The following is a 5000-nucleotide window of genomic DNA, read 5'->3' as shown; positions in this document are numbered from 1 at the left end:
GGACCGCGCCGACATTCACTTTCACTGCGCCCATGGGTTTCGTACTGCCCCGTGGCTCGCGCTCACGTTAGACTCCTTGGTCCGTGTTTCAAGACGGGTCGGGAAGGTGGCTGACTTCAGCCGCGGACCCCGTGCGCCTCGCGAAACGACACCGGAAGCGCGACCGAGACGAAGAGGCTGGGCACTGAGAACAGTCCCCGACCCACGACGCCCCAGCCGGCACCGGGCGCTCGGCCCCGAAGGGCAGACGCGGCGATCTCTCCTCGCCCGAACGGCGGGCCGACGGACACGCGCGCCTATAGTACCCGACCGAGGCCGGGTTACCTTGCGCGCGGCCTTCTCGCCGCCGTCCAGACGGTCGCGGCCTTCGCCCGGCGCTAGTGCGCTGGTCCCCGATCGGGCGGCGCCGCCGGCGGCCCGTGAGGGTCCGCACGACAACGTCGCCGACAGGGGGCCGGCTGAAAGCGACCGGGCGACCCGACAGGCCCTCCCGTTTGCCTCTCGACGGTTTCACGTACTCTTTAACTCTCTCTTCAAAGTGCTTTTCAACTTTCCCTCACGGTACTTGTTCGCTATCGGTCTCGTGACCGTATTTAGCCTTAGATGGAGTTTACCACCCGCTTTGGGCTGCATTCCCAAACAACCCGACTCTGGGAAGACGCCGTAGCGCGCCCGCCTGTCGCCGCCATGGGCCTGACACCCGCTCTGGGAAAAGGCCTCGATCAGAAGGACGCGGGCGACCGGCGAAGCGCGCCGTGACGAATTCCGTACGCCACAATTCCGCGCACTCCAAAAGCGCGCGGATTCGGCGATGGGCACATCCCGCTTCACTCGCCGTTACTGAGGGAATCCTCGTTAGTTTCTTTTCCTCCGCTTAGTAATATGCTTAAATTCAGCGGGTAGCCTCGTCCGACCTCAGGCCGAAAGTAAGGACCGGGACTATTCTTCCCGTTCCGCGCTCGCCGTCGGCGCCGCGCGCCGCCGCGCACCTCGATTCCCGCCCTTGAGCCGCCAGCCGTTGGCCTCTTCGAGGTCGACTCGCCGCCGCCGCGCGGGATTCTGGTCGCGATCGTCGCGCATCGTGCCGTGCTGTCTTGAGCGGGACGGGCGCTCGCGCGTCCGACGCCGCAGCAGCCGCGCGGAGAAATCCCCGCGCGGAACGTTTGCAACGCGACCCTGAGGCGGGCGCGGCCCCGGGATTGACCCGAGGCCGCAATTTGCGTTCAGAACGTCGATGCTCAATGTGTCCTGCAATTCACACTAATTCACGCAGCTAGCTGCGTCCTTCATCGACTCACGAGCCGAGTGATCCACCGCCAAGAGCCATCCACGATTGTTTCGCTCGCACAGTGCCTCGCACTATAGGGTGACAAAATAGACCGCGCCGAGCGGTCGGCCAGGCCGACGCTTGAAGCCGGAGCGCGCGGCACCGCGGCACTCGACGCGCAAACATTACCGGGTGACCGAATCGCCGGCCGGCGCGCCGCTCCTCGCGGGTCGGGCGCCGGGTAGCAAAGACTTTTTCTCTCGCTTGTCCGAGTTTCGCGTTCGCCGAAGCGTTTGCGAGACCGTTAATGATCCTTCCGCAGGTTCACCTACGGAAACCTTGTTACGACTTTTACTTCCTCTAAATGATCAAGTTAGATCGTCTTCTCGGACGCCGGCTCGACCGTTGCCGGCCGCGCCAGGTCCAATCGGAGGACCTCACTAAACCATTCAATCGGTAGTAGCGACGGGCGGTGTGTACAAAGGGCAGGGACGTAATCAACGCGAGCTAATGACTCGCGCTTACTGGGAATTCCTCGTTCAAGGGAAATAATTGCAATTCCCTATCCCTAGCACGACCGGGGTTCAGCGGGTTACCCAGACCTGTCGGCCAAGGCGAGCACATGCTGATCCGGTCAGTGTAGCGCGCGTGCGGCCCCGAACATCTAAGGGCATCACAGACCTGTTATTGCTCAATCTCGTGTGGCTAAACGCCACTAGTCCCTCTAAGAAGTTAGACGCCGACCGATTGGGTCGCGTAACTAGTTAGCAAGCCAGAGTCTCGTTCGTTATCGGAATTAACCAGACAAATCGCTCCACCAACTAAGAACGGCCATGCACCACCACCCACAGAATCAAGAAAGAGCTCTCAATCTGTCAATCCTCACTGTGTCCGGGCCGGGTGAGATTTCCCGTGTTGAGTCAAATTAAGCCGCAGGCTCCACTCCTGGTGGTGCCCTTCCGTCAATTCCTTTAAGTTTCAGCTTTGCAACCATACTTCCCCCGGAACCCAAAGACTTTGGTTTCCCGCAAGCTGCCGGAGAGGTCGTAAAACTAACGCCCCCCGATCGCTAGTTGGCATCGTTTATAGTCAGAACTAGGACGGTATCTGATCGTCTTCGAACCTCTGACTTTCGCTCTTGATTAAAGAAAACATTCTTGGCAAATGCTTTCGCAGTCGTTCGTCTTGCGCCGATCCAAGAATTTCACCTCTAACGGCACAGTACGAATGCCCCCGTCTGTCCCTCTTAATCATTACCTCGCGCTCCGAAAACCAACAAAATAGAACCGAGGTCCTATTCCATTATTCCATGCACCATTATTCAGGCGAATCGCCTGCTTTGAACACTCTAATTTTTTCAAAGTAAACGTTCCGGCCGCCGCCGACACTCAGTCAAGGGCACCGGCGGAGAACCGGAGGTGAGGCCAGGACGGCCAGTACACGCCTTGCGACGGACCGGCCGCCTGCGCCCAAAATCCAACTACGAGCTTTTTAACCGCAACAACTTAAATATACACTTTTGGAGCTGGAATTACCGCGGCTGCTGGCACCAGACTTGCCCTCCAATGGATACTCGTTAAAGGTTTTAAAGTGTACTCATTCCAATTACAGGGCCTCGTTTAGAGTCCTGTATTGTTATTTTTCGTCACTACCTCCCCGCGTCGGGAATGGGTAATTTGCGCGCCTGCTGCCTTCCTTGGATGTGGTAGCCGTTTCTCAGGCTCCCTCTCCGGAATCGAACCCTGATTCTCCGTTACCCGTAAGAACCTCGGTAGGCCAGTACCGTACCGACGAAAGTTGATAGGGCAGACACTTGAATGATCCGTCGCCGGTGCGAGACCGTGCGATCCGCAAAGTTATCCAGAGTCACCAAAGGTTGCGGGCCGAAGCCCGGTCGGTTTTTGGTCTGATAAAAGCACGCCTCCCGCGAGGTCGGCGCTTCACGCATGTTATTAGCTCTAGCATTTCCACAGTTAACCACGTAAAACGTACGATCAAATGAACCATAACTGATTTAATGAGCCATTCGCAGTTTCACTGTACGAGAGCTCGTACTTAGACTTGCATGGCTTAATCTTTGAGACAAGCATATGACTACTGGCAGGATCAACCAGGTAGCTACTTTAGCGTAGCCCCGAAAGGCCGACGAAGGAGGCGCCGCTGATGCGGCGCCGTCGCTCGGTCGATGCGAAACCCGAAGGCTTCTCTCCGTTAAAATTTCGTTCTTTGCTCGGCTGCCCGAACTCAGAAAACCGTCACCGCCCGTCGCACCCGCCGGAGTAAGACTTCGTCGGCAGGCCTTTCGACCGCCACGTCGCCAACACCGGCGCGAGCGCAACGCACGCCAGACAACTTCGCCGAAGCGACCGCTCAGAACCCGACAAACTGACACTCGGCTCTTCGCGCAGCAGCAACATCTGCCCAGCGAGCCAATCGCCTTTTCACCGATTCTTTACTTGTCGAAGCTTGTCAGCTCCCACAAGTATAGCAAAGATGAGTGTTGTCCCTGGGGTCTTCCGTTTGAAATTCTAACGTAAAAAAAAGGTGCACGATTGCGCCAGGTGTTGAACTATTGCGAGGCATATCACACGCTCGCGCGGCCTATACAGGCGCTTGCTCGCGCGCGCGGCCGAAATATGTTCAATGTTCGCGCGGCCTAAACAGGCTCATGCTCGCGCGGCCGAAATGTACATACTCGCGCGGCCTATACAGGCTCTTGCTCGCGCGGCCGAAATGTACTCAATACTCGCGCGGCCTATACAGGCTCTTGCTCGCGCGGCCGAAATGTACTCAATACTCGCGCGGCCTATACAGGCTCTTGCTCGCGCGGCCGAAATGTACTCAATACTCGCGCGGCCTATACAGGCTCTTGCTCGCGCGCGCGGCCGAAATATGTTCAATGTTCGCGCGGCCGACATATATTCAATGCTTGCGCGGCCTAAACAGGCTCATGCTCCCGCGGCCGAAATATACTCAATGCTCGCGCAGCCTAAATAGGCTCTTGCTCGCGCGCGCGGCCGAAATATATTCAAAGCTCGCGCGGCCTAAACAGGCTCATGCTCCCGCGGCCTAAATATGCTCTTGCTCGCTGGGCGGAAATATGCTAAAGCCCGAGTGCGCGAAAAAAAAAATTGTAAAGGACAGTCACAAAAAAATAAAGACCTGCCCTCTATGTGAACGTGGAAAGGCCCGCCGCGCGGCAAAAAAGTGTCGAAAAGAAAAATCGAAAAAATTGCAAAGGACTGTCGACAAACTTAAAAAATTTCGCCCCGATGTGAGCGTGCAAAGGCCCGCCGCGCGGCAAAAAAGTGTCGAAAAGAGAGATCGAAAAAATTGCAAAGGACTGTCGAAAAACATAAAAAATTTCGCCCCGATGTGAACGTGGAAAGGCCCGCCGCGCGAGCGAAAAATTGAAAAAAAAAAAATTGAAAAAAAAGACTAAGTGTCGGCGGCGAAAAAAAACTTAGAAAAAAAACAACCTCGCGCGCCCGGAGGCGTTCGAGATCGCTTTTAGCGCCCGACCTTGCGGACAAATCGATAGATCTTGAGGCTTACTCTCAACAAATCGCAGTGAAGATACTGCTCTAGTGATTACGACACCCCGGTCTTCAACTAGGTCGTTTACGAATGATTTAGCACCACGCGTTTCGAACAGGAGGATTCGCCGACTAGCGGGCGACGCTTGTCGCGCCCGCGAAAGATCGGCTCTCGGCACTAGCAACGGCCAAACGAC

The 5000-nt window shown here is 56.7% G+C and overlaps 2 non-coding genes and 1 pseudogene across 2 annotated transcripts; all 3 read right to left on the bottom strand.

The window, feature by feature from the left end:
- Positions 1 to 923, bottom strand: part of LOC146144379 (large subunit ribosomal RNA) — a 3676-nt pseudogene extending 2753 nt beyond the window's left edge.
- A 248-nt stretch (positions 924 to 1171) lies between these two features.
- LOC146144378 (5.8S ribosomal RNA) lies at positions 1172 to 1325 on the bottom strand. Its single transcript, XR_014498942.1, has one exon. It is a non-coding gene; the product is annotated as a 5.8S ribosomal RNA (ribosomal RNA).
- A 247-nt stretch (positions 1326 to 1572) lies between these two features.
- LOC146144377 (small subunit ribosomal RNA) lies at positions 1573 to 3384 on the bottom strand. Its single transcript, XR_014500877.1, has one exon. It is a non-coding gene; the product is annotated as a small subunit ribosomal RNA (ribosomal RNA).
- Between the last annotated feature and the right edge of the window lie 1616 nt (positions 3385 to 5000).

Source organism: Ascidiella aspersa, chromosome 5, assembly GCF_963924565.1.
Source record: "Ascidiella aspersa chromosome 5, kaAscAspe10.2, whole genome shotgun sequence".
Classification (NCBI taxonomy): Eukaryota; Metazoa; Chordata; class Ascidiacea; order Phlebobranchia; family Ascidiidae; genus Ascidiella; species Ascidiella aspersa.
The sequence above is the reverse complement of the archived record's forward strand: the minus strand, read 5'-3'. Positions and strand labels throughout refer to the sequence as shown.